Raw genomic sequence first — 15,553 nt, forward strand, 5'->3', positions numbered from 1 at the left:
TGGAACTCTAGCAAGCATCCGCAACTACTAAAGATTCATTAAGGTAAAACCCAACCATAGCATTCAAGTATCAAGTCCCCTTTATCCCATACGCAAACAACCTACTTACTCGGGTCTGTGCTTCTATCACTCACGCCACCCACCATAAGCAAATCATAAGCATATTGCAAACCCTACAGTGGGAATCCCTCACGCTTGCGCGACACGGAGATCACCATAGGACAGCATCAATAATAAAACATACAACTCAAACCAATCACGATCATCAAATAGCCATTAGGACAAAACAGATCTACTCAAACATCATAGGATAGCCGTACATCATTGGGAAATAGTATATAGCGTTGAGCACCATGTTTAAGTAGAGATTATAGCGGGTAAGAGAGAGGTTACACCGCTGCATAGAGGGGGGAAGAGTTGGTGATGATGGCGGTGAAGTTGTTGGTGAAGATGGCGGTGATGGTGATGGCCCCGGCAGCGCTCCGGCGCCACCGGAAGCAAGGGGGAGAGGGCACCGCTTCTTCTTCTTCTTCCTTGACCTCCTCCCTAGATGGGAGAAGGGTTTCCCCTCTGGTCCTTGGCTCCCATGGCGTGGGAGGGGCGAGAGCCCCTCTGAGATTGGATCTATCTCTCTGTCTCTCTCTGGTTCTGCGTTCTCTTCTGGCTCTGTTTCACCGTTTCGTGTATATATGGAGATCCGTAACTCCGATTGGCCTGAAACCTTCGCCGTGATTTTTTCCGAATATTATCTTTCTTGCGGCAAAAGAAGAGCGTCAACCGCCTTACGGTGGGCTCACGAGGGTAGGGGGCGCGCCCAAGTGGGGGGGCGCCCCCTGCCTCGTGACCACCTCGGGCACTGGTTCGCGTTGATTTTCCTTCCAAATTTTCCATATTTTCCAAAAATAAGCTCCGTCCGTTTTTATCCCGTTTGGACTCCGTTTGATATGGATATTCTGCGAAACCAAAAACATGCAACAGACAGGAACTGGCACTGGGCACTGGATCAATATGTTAGTCCCAAAAATAATATAAAAAGTTGCCAAAAAGTATATGAAAGTTGAATAATATTGGCATGGAACAATCAAAAATTATAGATACGACGGAGACGTATCAAATAACACTCTTCATGAATTAGTATCTCTTGAATATCACGGTTTAATCCTCCCCAAAATCTATCCATAAAATCTTCTTCACTTTCTTCTAAAAATGAGTGCAACAATGTAATTTGTAAATCATCATAGTATTTTGTTACCGTGTCACTGCCTTGTTTTAAATATTGTATTTTTTTAATCATGCACGAGTATAATAAACATCAACGAATCTATCTCTCATGACATGTTTTAAACCATCCCAAGTAGTAGGTATATAATCAGGGTTTAACCGACAGTATTCATTCCACCAAACTAAAGCATAACCAGTGAAAGAACCAACCGCGACCTTAACTTTTTTACAGTCAGCAAAATTATGGGAAGCAAATAAATTATTTATGTCGAACTCCCATGCAATACATAAAGCAAGTCTAAAATGGCCATTAAATGGTGGTATAGAAACATTAATCGGATCATGTACGTTTGGATGCTTGTGTACCTCTTGTGACGGTTGTAGTATTTGATTAGGTGGTGGCATGTCTCCCACGATCATTGAAGCCCAAGAACTAATAACTCCGGAACCTGTCAGAATTAGTAGAAAGCAAGAAACAAAATCCAAAAATAATGTTCCTATGAACTACTAGGATGTGGTGGTAAAACACTCATAGTAAAGGAAATATCAATATCTTACAAGTTCTTACCATGCAACAGGTGGTGACAAGCAACCAACGCTGTCAAATAACTTCAAAGATTGAATAAAGCGATTGCGGGGGGAACGTACGTATACACGATGTAGAAATATGTGGAGCTTGGAAGGCTTAAATATATGGTAGCAAAATATTAGCAATAATCAATTCAGAGATGCAATGTTGAATAAATGCTCAACGCCGGTACTGTGGTGGTCCTAGGCTAGATCGGACTAGAGACGTGAGCCTAGAACGCTAATGAGGTCATGGAGTAGCACAACTAGCATCAATAAAGGATATGAAGTAGCTCTGGACAACAAGATAAAAGTGAAGATCACAATAGCAGTAAAGATAATGATGTGAAACAACTGCCAAACAGGATATACCAACAACTTTCTCTTATACTTTCCTATGGAAAAGTTTGTACCAATTTTCTGATAATTTTTCTCAAGAATGGCACTGACTCAAGCTTTCAAATGCAAAAAGAACCACTCAATTCTGAGTTGATATGAGGAGTCAAAAATTCTAAAACTGACCTGAAAAACTAGAACAAGTTGTGTTCGCAAACTTCGAAGGACAAAAAGACCTATTTAGAAGCCGATTTTGAGGTGTCAAATATTAATAAAGCTTCTGAAACTATTTAGATCGGCTCGTAACTAGCTTTATTTTGAGTACTCGCGGAGCCAAAACGGACTTTGTATGAGGAAGTTATGCCTGTTTTACTGAATAGTGCGCAAAACAGATTTCAATCCGAATTCAGGTACGAAATTGAGTCTAGATAGATTCGATTTTTTTTCTTCGCTCCTTTTTTCTCACATTTTTTTCTTTTTCTTTCTCTAACTTTTTTTAACTTTTTTTCTCTCTTTTCTTTCGAACTTTTCTCTCTCTCCCTCTTTCCAAAACAAACTAGATAAGATGCAGATTAGATCAAGCAAAGATGCGAATGACCTCAACTATGATGATGACAATGAATGATGGGTGGCACGTGGTGGAAATTGATGGATGGAGCTGATGGACATCGGAAGGAATAATGATGCAGCGACGACGTGACTAATGTGAACAGAACTCGAAACTCTAAATGAACTAGACACTAAGACCAGCCACTCGACACGCGATGCAACCGCAAATTCAACAAAGAAAACAATGAAAAGAAAATTGAAAAGGCTCAGACTGGCTTGGACAAAGGATGAATATATCTAACTTTTTGTGTGTGGCTTTTTCTTGGACAATAGGTAAGAAAATAAATCTAATCTAGGGATAACTGGAAATTCTCACCGAGCAACCTGAAAACTGATACCACTTTATAGAGGCGAGGGTGTCCCGATATTTCAATGAGATGATAACTATCGATTTGGTGGAGACGACTTTGACGACCCGACTACAAACGTGCACGACGTTGCGCCTTAGCAATCGCTAAACCAACTCCGAGAGGTTATTGACCACGCCGGAGCATAATCAACCTGGCCATGAAGGTCTATTCCTGCATGCAATCGAAGAACAAGTAAGAATATGATAAAAGAAATCTGAATATTGTAAATATGGATGAAGTATTGATAAAGGTGGGGATCCGAAAGCGGTCTTGGTCTGGTCGTTGGACACAAATGAAGTACACAAAGTTGCAATGGCTAACTTTTAACTAAACAAATTGAAAGATCATCGATGTCGCCTAGAGGGGGGTGAATAGGCGTTTTTAAAATAATTACGGTTTAGGCTTTAACAAATGTGGAATAAACCTAGCGGTTAGTTTGTCAAGCACAAAACCTAAAACAACTAGGCTCACATATGTGCACCAACAACTTATGCTAAGCAAGATAAGCAACTATGTGATAGCCAGATATATGACAAGAAACAATATGACTATCACAAAGTAAAGTGCATAAGTGAAGGGGCTCAGGTAAGAGATAACCGAGGCACGCGGAGACGACGATGTATCCCGAAGTTCACACCCTTGCGGACGCTAATCTCCGTTTGCAGCGGTGTGGAGGCACAATGCTCCCCAAGAAGCCACTAGGGCCACCATAATCCCCTCACGCCCTCGCACAATGCAAGATGTCGTGATTCCACTAAGGGACCATTGAGGGCGGTCACCGAACCCGTACAAATGGCAACCCTTGGGGGCGGTCACCGAACCCGTACACTTTGGCAACCCTTGGGGGCGGTCACCGGTACCCGTCAAATTGCTCGGGGCGATCTCCACAACCTAATTGGAGACCCCGACGCTTGCCCGGAGCTTTACACCACAATGATTGAGCTCCGAACACCACCAACCATCTAGGGCGCCCAAGCACCCAAGAGGAACAAGCTCAAGGGTACCAAGCACCCAAGAGTAATAAGCTTCTCAACTTGTAACTTCCACGTATCACCGTGGAGAACTCAAACTGATGCACCAAATGCAATGGCAAGGGCACACGGAGTGCCCAAGTCCTTCTCTCTCAAATCCCACCGAAGCAACTAATGCTAGGGAGGAAAATGAGAGGAAGAACAAGAAGGAGAACACAAAGAACTCCAAGATCTAGATCCAAGGGGTTCCCCTCACATAGAGGAGAAAGTGATTAGTGGAAATGTGGATCTAGATCTCCTCTCTCTTTTCCCTCAAAAACTAGCAAGAATCCATGGAGGGATTGAGAGTTAGCAAGCTCGAAGAAGGTCAACAAAGGGGGAAGAACACGAGCTCAAAGGATAAGGTTCAATGGGGAAGAAGACCCCCTTTTATAGGAGGGGGAAAATCCAACCGTTATGTGCTCAGCCCGCACACGAGCGGTACTACCGCTCCACGAGTGGTACTACCGCTCAGGTGGAAGAAACAAGGAAAAGGAGCAACAAAACATGAACCTTGGGGCGGTAGTACCGCAGGAGACAGCGGTACTATCGCTGGGTTAAGCGGTAGTACCGCTCCCTTCGGCGGTACTGCCGCGCAGAACGAAGGGGAAAGGGAAAGAGGGAACCGGGCAGTACTATCACGGAGGAAGGGCGGTACTGCCGCTAAGGAGCGGTACTGCCGCACTACTACCGCAGCGAGGTACCGCACAATCCGACACTGAAAGCACAAGTGCTCCCTAGGTGGTTTTGGTAATTGATGACAACATATCTCTTGTTGGACTAATGTTTCTATCTAGTATGTTTCAGATAAGTTCAAAATGGAGTGGCATGGACTAAAGGTTGTGGGAACTCCTTCAAGATGCTAACGACAAAGGATTGGCTAAAGCTTAAAGCTCAAGACTCTTCATTTTACATTTTAGTGATCCAAGATCACATTGAGTCCATAGGAAAAGCCAATACTATCAAGGAGGGATGAGGTGTTGCTTAATGAGCCTCTTGCTTCATGTGCTTAGTGATATGCTCCAAAACCCTCAACTACTTTCCCATATACACATATGACCTAAACCCTAAGCCAAACTCGGTCCTACCGATTCTTTCTATCCGGCGCCACCGAGTTTCACTTGTCATAAGCCACTGCCAAACCCTAGCAATTCGGTTCTACCGATAGGAATCTCGGTCTCACCGAGATGGGATTGCAAACTCTCTGTTTCCCTTTCGTAACTTTTCGGTCTCACTAAAAGAGCGAATCGGTCCCACCGAGATTGCAATGTAAACTCTTTGTTTCCCTTTTGTAACTTTTCGGTCTCACCGAAAGAGCAAATCGGTCCCACCGAGTTTACCTGACCAACTCTCTGGTTAGCTTATTACCAAACTCGGTCTCACTGAGTTTGTGTAATCGGTCTCACTGAGATTACGTTATGCCCAAACCCTAACCATATCGGTCCTACCGAGTTGCATGTCAGTCCCACCGAAAATCTCTAACGGTCACTAGGTTTACCTTTTCGGTCCGACCGAGTTTGTTGATTCGGTCCCACTGAGATTGGAAAACTGTGTGTAACAGTTGGATTTTGTGTGGAGGCTATATATACCCCCTCCACCTCCTCTTCATTTGTGGAGAGAGCCATCAGAACACATACACAATTCCAACTCATATGTTCTGAGAGAGAACCACCTACTCATGTGTTGAGACCAAGATATTCCATTCCTACCATATGAATCTTGATCTCTAGCCTTCCCCAAGTTGCTTTCCACTCAAACCTTCTTTCCACCAGATCCAAATCCTATGAGAGAGAGTTGAGTGTTGGGGAGACTATCATTTGAAGCACAAGAGCAAGGAGTTCATTACCTACACGCCATTTGTTACTTCTTGGAGAGTGGTGTCTCCTAGATTGGCTAGGTGTTACTTGGGAGCCTCCGACAAGATTGTGGAGTTGAACCAAGGAGTTTGTAAGGGCAAGGAAATCGCCTACTTCGTGAAGATCTACCGCTAGTGAGGCAAGTCCTTCGTGGGCGATGGCCATGGTGGGATAGACAAGGTTGCTTCTTCGTGGACCCTTCATGGGTGGTTGCTTCTTCGTGGACCCTTCGTGGGTGGAGCCCTCCGTGGACTCACGCAACCATTACCCTTCGTGGGTGGAGCCCTCCGTGGACTCGCGCAACCGTTACCCTTCGTGGGTTGAAGTCTCCATCAACGTGGATGTAGGATAGCACCACCTATCCGAACCACGGGAAAAACATCCGTGTCTCCAATTGCGTTTGAATTCTCCAAACCCTTCCCCTTACATTCTTGCAAGTTGCATGCTTTACATTCCGCTGCTCATATACTCTTTGCATGCTTGCTTGATATGTATTGTGTATGTTGAAATTGTGCCTAAAACTCCACTCAAACCAAAAAGGCCTAAAAATTGCAACTTTAGCACTAAGTGTCTAATCACCCCCCCTCTAGACACATCTACTTCTAGATCCTACAAGTGGTATCAGAGCTTTAGTCTCCATTGCCTTGGTTTAATCACCATTGGAGGAAGATGGATATGTCTACCTTAGGGAGTCTTAGACATAGAGTGCCTATTCTTGATGGAGAGTATTTTCATGAGTGGAAAAATGAGATGCTTGTAATTTTCAATCAATATCATTTGAACAAGTATATTGCTAGCCCTTGTGCACCTCATATTGATCCTTTGCATCCTACCCTAGATGAAGATATTGACATGATTCGCAATCTTAGAACTATTGAGCTCATCATTAGAGGATTGCCCAAAAATTTGATTGCTAGTTTGCCTACTCTTAATTGTGCCTATACTATATGGAAATTTCTTGAGGAACGATTTCACGATCATTCCTTGAAAACTTTGGATGAAATTCTCCATAAATCTATTGCCTTGAGTAAGATGAACTCTAGTGATCCTAGTTTTGGTAATTGTCTATTTGAACTTACCAATCTTAAGAATGCTAAAGGAGATGTTGGAATCATTAGTGATATCATATTCGAAGCTATAAGAATTCATAAAAGTGACCACTTTGATGATCATTTATCTAATGAATTACCCTCTCTAGGAAATGATGAGTCACAAGATCATGATGAACATGGATACTATGATGATGATGATGATGATGATGATGATAGTGACTTCGATCTTGATGATGCAATGAGACATTTTGGTCTTATGGCAAATCTTCGGGGATATGAATCAGGAGGAAAGGAATGGGTTCTTGATAGTGGATGTACTGATCATATGACCGGAGATGAAGAGATGTTTCGTGAGCTTGCTGAAAATGACGGCCCTCGAAAATATGTCACCTTTGGTGATAATTCAAAGGGTAAAGTGGTTGGCCTTGGTAAGGTGGCCATCTCACATGATAGTTCCATTCAAAATTTCATGCTCGTTGAATCTCTCGGCTACAACTTACTTTCAGTATCTAGACTTATTGATTTCGGTTTGAATGTCCTATTTACTGAGGTAGATTGCCAAGTATTTCGTCGAGACAATCATAAAATGGTCTTTACCGGTATGCGTAGAGGTGATCTTTACATTGTCGATTTCTCTAAAAAGGCACAACCTAAAACTTGCTTTGTTTCTAAATCCTCAAAAGGTTGGTTGTGGCATAGACGACTAGGTCACGTTGGCATGAGAAACCTTGACAAGCTTATTAAAGGAAATCATATCCTTGGAGTTAACGATGTCATATTTGATAAGGATAGACTTTGCAGTGCTTGTCAAGCAGGTAAACAAGTTGGAGGAAGGCATCCCGTGAAGAACATCATGACCACAAGAAGGCCACTCGAGCTACTTCATATGGATCTTTTTGGTCCCAACGCCTACAAGAGTCTCGGTGGAAATTCTTTTGGTCTAGTTATAGTTGATGATTTTTCAAGATTTACGTGGGTGTTCTTTCTTAATGACAAGTCGCAGGTCCAGAAGATCTTCAGAAACTTCGCTAGGAAGGCCCAAAATCAGTTTGACATGAAGATCAAGAAGGTTCGGAGTGACAACGGAACGGAGTTCAAGAACGCAAATGTGGACACCGTTCTTGACAAAGAAGGGATTTCACACGAGTTCTCGGCTACGTACACACCTCAACAAAATGGAGTTGTTGAGAGGAAGAACCGGACGCTCATCGAAATGACAAGAATGATGCTTGATGAATACAAGACGCCGAAGCACTTTTGGGCAGAAGCGGTTGAGACAGCTTGTCACGCAACAAATCGCTTATATCTTCACAAGCTACTCGGCAAGACGGCATACGAGCTTCTCACCGGTAACAAACCCCAAGTTGGATACTTTCGAGTATTCGGCTCAAAGTGCTACATTCTTGATAAGCATCGTCGTTCAAAGTTTGCTCCTAAATCTCATGAAGGTTTTCTACTTGGTTATGGCTCAAACTCTCACACTTACCGTGTCTACAACAATTTCACCCGAAAGGTTGAAGAGACGGTAGATGTGAAGTTTGATGAATCTAATGGCTCGCAAGTAGAGCAATTTCCAATTGATGTAGGAGACAAAGACCCTTTAGAAGCAATCCAAGACTTGTCCATTGGCAAAATTCGTCCAACGGAGGTGAAGGAGAGTACTTCATCCGTCCAAGTGGAAGCTTCTACTTCACGACAAGGTGAACCAAGAATCGACATGGAAGCATCCACAAGTGGGACACACCAAGATGAAGAAGACAAGGAAATGCATCAAGACGAACATTAACAACCTCTTTCTCCACCACGACAAGAGAACGACGACGTCAACAATGAAGAAGGCCAAGAAGAAGAACAAGATGAAGAAGATGTTCAACGAAGACCCAAGCAAAAGCTCTCACGAGTTCGAGCAAGAATTGCCAAAGATCATCCCGTCGAGCAAATCCTCAATGATATACAAACCGGGAGAATCACTCGCTCAAAAACTCGTTTAGCTAACTTTTGTGAAAACTATTCATTCATCTCTAGCATTGAACCTATGAAGTTTGAAGAAGCATTGGAAGATCCGGATTGGATAAACGCTATGCATGAAGAGCTACACAATTTTGAGAGAAACCAAGTTTGGACATTGGTTGAGAATCCTGACAACAACCACAACATCATTGGTACCAAATGGGTGTTTCGCAACAAGCAAGATGAAGATGGACAAGTGGTTCGCAACAAAGCACGTCTCGTCGCCCAAGGGTACACACAACTCGAAGGTATGGACTATGGTGAGACATATGCTCCCGTTGCTAGACTTGAGTCCATTCGCATCTTACTTGCCTATGCTAATCACCATAATATCACCTTGTACCAAATGGACATTAAAAGTGCTTTTCTAAATGGTGAAATAGAGGAGGAAGTTTATGTCAAACAACCTCCCGGTTTTATCAATCCTAAGAAACCAAATCATGTTTACAAACTTCACAAAGCTCTTTATGGTCTTAAACAAGCTCCTAGAGCATGGTATAAATGCTTGACCAAGTTCCTTACTACAAGTGGTTTTGAAATTGGTAAAATTGATTCTACTCTTTTTACTAAAAGGGTTAATGGAGAACTATTTGTATGCCAAATTTATGTCGATGATATCATATTTGGTTCAACTAACCCTCTCTTTAGTGAAAAGTTTGGAAAGCTAATGTCAGAGAAGTTTGAGATGTCTATGATGAGTGAACTCAAATTCTTTCTCGGTTTGCAAATCAAGCAAACTAAGGAAGGTACATTTGTCTCCCAAACGAAGTACACCAAGGACTTATTCAAGAAGTTCAATATGCAAGAATGCAAAGGTATGTCTACACCCATGCCTACTAGTGGACATAATGATTTGACCAAAGATGGTGAAACGGTTGATCAAAAGGTTTATCGCTATATGATTGGTTCATTGTTATACCTATGTGCTTCACGTCCCGATATTATGCTAAGTGTGTGCATGTGTGCACGATATCAAGCTGCTCCTAAAGAATGTCATCTTAAGGCTGTGAAAAGGATAGTGAGAAACTTAATCCATACACCAAATTTTGGCATTTGGTATCCTAAGAGGTCTTCTTTTGATCTTGTTGGCTATTCCGACTCGGATTATGCTGGAGACAAGGTTGATAGAAAGTCCACTTCGGGTACTTGTCAATTTCTTGGTAGATCTCTTGTGTCTTGGTCTTCCAAGAAACAAAACTCGGTATCCTTATCCACCGCCGAAGCGGAATACATTGCCGCTGGTTCATATTGTGCTCAATTACTTTGGATGACCAAAACTCTTAAAAATTATGGGATCTATGTGAAACATGTTCCACTACTTTGTGACAATGAAAGTGCTACCAAAATTGGTCATAATCCTGTACAACATTCTCGAACTAAGCATATTGAAGTTCGTCATCATTTCATTCGAGATCATGTTGCTAAGGGTGACATTGATCTTAAGCATGTTCGCACCGATAAGCAATTAGCGGATATATTTACTAAACCTCTTGATGAGAAAGTGTTTTGCAGGTTGAGAGGAGAATTGAACATCATTGATGCTTCGAACTTGGAGTAGAAACTCCATTGGATACATGCGAGACATGAGCTTATGACTAATCCATGATATATCTCTTATGATAACTATCTTATGTCTTGGATATATTTGCACCTTGCATGTTGTCTAACCCATGTAGGTGCTTGGTTGAATCTAATTCCATGAGATTGCGACTCACTCACATCTTGAGCAATCTCTACATCACCAAGACTCTACAAAATGGTGGTTGAAGACAAGGAAGCACAAAACCATTCAAACATATCCTTTGACAAATTCTATGTTAAGCTTCATGATTGTCATTTTTGGATACACAAGTGCTCTTCCTTGCAATAACTAACCCATGTAGGTAGATGAACTCAAACTCCAAGTGGTGCTCCCAACTCTTGATGAGCTACATCAACCTTGAGCACCCACACAAGTTCAACTACATGAGCAAGAACCACACCACCACCCAAGGTATGTTATTCCATCTTAGAGAAGCTTTACTCCAAGACATGAGTCAAAGCAACTCAACAAGATGTGAATATATCAAGATGCTTAAACGAAAAATGGTAACCCCATTTTGAGCTTAAACGATGAGTATGACCTATGATCAAGTGTTCTCACTTGACTCCTAAGTCAATATACTCTAACATAGGTGACTATGTCACCGCCCAACTCTAGATGAAGTTCTCTTGTGTTCTTTTCTGTGTTATTGCATTTGTCTCATGCATGTTTATTTTCTTTCTCTTTTTCAAAAAAAAAACTTCATCTAGATCTTTCAGTTTCTTCTCTTTTCTCTTTGTTTTTGTTCTGCATTTTCTGCATTCAATTCCTTGCAAATCCTTCAGGTAATTCATTGCAAATCTTTGTGAGATTCTACATGTCTAGTGAGCTGAGGTGACAAATGTTTTTCTCTGTGTAAACTCGGTTTCACCGACTTGTAATTTTCGGTCCAACCGAATCCTTTTGGTACCACCGAAACATTCCACTCGGTGCCACCGACTTCGCAACAGGAAAAACAATTTGCCACTTGTTCTATATTTTTTCTGATCCAGCTCTACTCAATGAATCTTGTCCTCTTCAAGCATCACAGTTTTATCCACTGCTTTGTGCTGAGTCTCAAGGACCAAACCTATACGACGGATTCCAGAAAGCCCTTCTTGGAAATTGATGTCAAAGGGGGAGAGAGAGATCACATCAAAGCTTGTAGGAGAGAGAGATCACATCAAGGGAGAGAAAAAGTCTCAAGAACTAAAGAACTAAACCTACAAGAGAGAAAGTATTAAGGGGGAGAAAGAGATTTCCAGGGGGAGAGAATACTCAAGGATCCCAGATGCTTGATGTTCAAGAGGAGAGATGTCACATGCCTTTTTGGGGGAAAGACATGTATTTGCATTAAGTTCTATCCATTTGTATCTTTCAGCTCTGATTTTCTGTTCCCTATCTTCTCCCAATATCCCATGTAAGATTCAGGGGGAGCAAGACACCTAAGGGAAAGAAATTAGTCAAATTCATTGCATATCTTTACTCTTGGGGACATGTTGAATCCAATGTGGTACCTTGTACTCACTCTCTACATGTCATCCCAGTCTTGGCATTCTTGTGGTTTCTTTTGTGTGCTCTGGCTAGTGGATGTACCTGTGTTATCTAACTTTGTTTGTGCAGGTTCATTCCATCCTAAGCCAACTCAAGACCACAACGTAAGTATATGCATCAAAATCATGAGTATGAGGAGTTCTTGCTTATGTACATACTGTTTGCAAGAAGGACTCATGAGCATGAAGGTATTTTCCTTGATAATCTTTTGCTCTGATGCATATGGCCAAGATACATGTAACACATTGCCTACTCTGTCATGGTTATGCTCTCACATGCCTCTATATTTCATATTTACATGAGTGCATACATGTAGGGGGAGCCTATGCTTGTTACATGTCCTTCCAAAGCTTTACTTGATGTTCTTTATATCTTTATCTAAAGCTTTGATGTATGTTGCCATCAATTACCAAAAAGGGGGAGATTGAAAGCACAAGTGCTCCCTAGGTGGTTTTGGTAATTGATGACAACATATCTCTTGTTGGACTAATGTTTCTATCTAGTATGTTTCAGATAAGTTCAACAATGGAGTGGCATGGACTAAAGGTTGTGGGAACTCCTTCAAGATGCTAAGGACAAAGGATTGGCTAAAGCTTAAAGCTCAAGACTCTTCATTTTACATTTTAGAGATCCAAGATCACATTGAGTCCATAGGAAAAGCCAATACTATCAAGGAGGGATGAGGTGTTGCTTAATGAGCCTCTTGCTTCATGTGCTTAGTGATATGCTCCAAAACCCTCAACTACTTTCCCATATCCACATATGACCTAAACCCTAAGCCAAACTCGGTCCTACCGATTCTTTCTATCCGGCGCCACCGAGTTTCACTTGTCATAAGCCACTGCCAAACCCTAGCAATTCGGTTCTACCGATAGGAATCTCGGTCTCACCGAGATGGGATTGCAAACTCTCTGTTTCCCTTTCGTAATTTTTCGGTCTCACCGAAAGAGCGAATCGGTCCCACCGAGATTGCAATGTAAACTCTTTGTTTCCCTTTTGTAACTTTTCGGTCTCATCGAAAGAGCAAATCGGTCCCACCGAGTTTACCTGACCAACTCTCTGGTTAGCTTATTACCAAACTCGGTCTCACCGAGTTTGTGTAATCGGTCTCACCGAGATTACGTTATGCCCAAACCCTAACCATATCGGTCCTACCAAGTTGCATGTCAGTCCCACCGAAAATCTCTAACGGTCACTAGGTTTACCTTTTCGGTCCGACCGAGTTTGTTGATTCGGTCCCACCGAGATTGGAAAACTGTGTGTAACGGTTGGATTTTGTGTGGAGGCTATATATACCCCCTCCACCTCCTCTTCATTTGTGGAGAGAGCCATCAGAACACACACAATTCCAACTCATATGTTCTGAGAGAGAACCACCTACTCATGTGTTGAGACCAAGATATTCCATTCCTACCATATGAATCTTGATCTCTAGCCTTCCCCAAGTTGCTTTCCACTCAAACCTTCTTTCCACCAGATCCAAATCTTATGAGAGAGAGTTGAGTGTTGGGGAGACTATCATTTGAAGCACAAGAGCAAGGAGTTCATTACCTACACACCATTTGTTACTTCTTGGAGAGTGGTGTCTCCTAGATTGGCTAGGTGTTACTTGGGAGCCTCCGACAAGATTGTGGAGTTGAACCAAGGAGTTTGTAAGGGCAAGGAGATCGCCTACTTCGTGAAGATCTACCGCTAGTGAGGCAAGTCCTTCGTGGGCGATGGCCATGGTGGGATAGACAAGGTTGCTTCTTCGTGGACCCTTCGTGGGTGGTTGCTTCTTCGTGGACCCTTCGTGGGTGGAGCCCTCCGTGGACTCGCGCAACCGTTACCCTTCGTGGGTTGAAGTATCCATCAACGTGGATGTAGGATAGCACCACCTATCCGAACCATGGGACAAACATCTGTGTCTCCAATTGCGTTTGAATTCTCCAAACCCTTCCCCTTACATTCTTGCAAGTTGCATGCTTTACATTCCGCTGCTCATATACTCTTTGCATGCTTGCTTGATATGTATTGTGTATGTTGAAATTGTGCCTAAAACTCCACTCAAACCAAAAAGGCCTAAAAATTGCAACTTTAGCACTAAGTGTCTAATCACCCCCCTCTAGACACATCTACTTCTAGATCCTACAGACACAGAAAAAGACCCCTCGAATCGACAAGGTAGGGACCTGGTAAGCCAGCGGTAGTACTGTTGCGGAGTCATCGCCGGTACTACCACTGCGGAGCGGTACTGCCGCTTGAGACCCCTCAACGGTACTACCGCTGGGTACCACGGTACTACCGCTGGGTACCACGGTACTACCGCTGGGACCCTGACAAAAACCACACTAAAGAAAACAAGAACTGCCATAACTTCTGCATATGAGCTCCGAATTGAGCAAACTCAAGCTTGTTGGAAACAAGACGACGGGTAGCATCAAAACAGCGATTGGTTATAGTAAGAAGAGGCGGGGGAGGTATGCCTAACAAAAAGAGGAGTGAAACCTCCAACCGAGAAGAACCGGCAAAACCTCCAACATCGAAAACATCAGAGAAGATGCAAGCGAACTCCGTTTTCGATGAACTCAAGCTTGTCAACAAGATGACCGTAAGCTCTAAGACTCACAAAGAGAACCAAACAAGAACCAAGAAAGATGATGCAAGGATGCAATGGTTTGAGCTCTCAACGAACGATATGATCAAGCTACTCATCGAGAGCCCCCCTTGATAGTATGGCTATCGATCCTATAACCCGGTCTCCCAACTACCACCATGAGACCGGTAAAATAGAAAACCTATCAAGGGCAAACCTTTGCCTTGCACATGATCCACTTGAGCTAGATGATGACGATCTTGTCCTCCTCAAGATGGACCACCTTTCTTGATTGCGTTGGGTCGATGGAGACTAGATGATTGCTCCCCCATACTCCACTATGGGTGAGCCACTCTTCGGCACATCTTCACAAGTCCATTGACACCACAATGGATGGCAAGCTTCAAGCACTTGATCTCTTCGTGATGCTCCACTTGAACTTGCACACGGCAATCTTGATGACGATCACCACTTGATGTCATCCTTTCCATGGGTCGTATGATAACTTCCTCTTGACGCAAGCCCATGGACACGTACCTACACCACATAGACTCTCACATAGACCATGGGTTAGTACACAAAGTGCAATGGCCAATTCTTACCATACCATGGGATCACTTGATCCCTCTCGGTACATATTATACTCTTTGTGAGTTGATCAACTTGATTCACTCTTGACTTAGTCTTGATCAACCTTGAATCTTTCCAACTCTCTTCGTTTGGATGATGTCTTGAAGGTAAACATGAATGATCACACAATCTTCTTCTTCAAGACATGCTTGCAATACGCTCAACACTCACATGACCAATCTTTGGATAATTCCTTAATAGCACCTTGGTCAACACATAAAC

This window comes from Triticum urartu, chromosome 6A (genome assembly GCF_056163025.1).
Source record: "Triticum urartu cultivar PI428250 chromosome 6A, HENAU_Tu73, whole genome shotgun sequence".
NCBI lineage: Eukaryota > Viridiplantae > Streptophyta > Magnoliopsida > Poales > Poaceae > Triticum > Triticum urartu.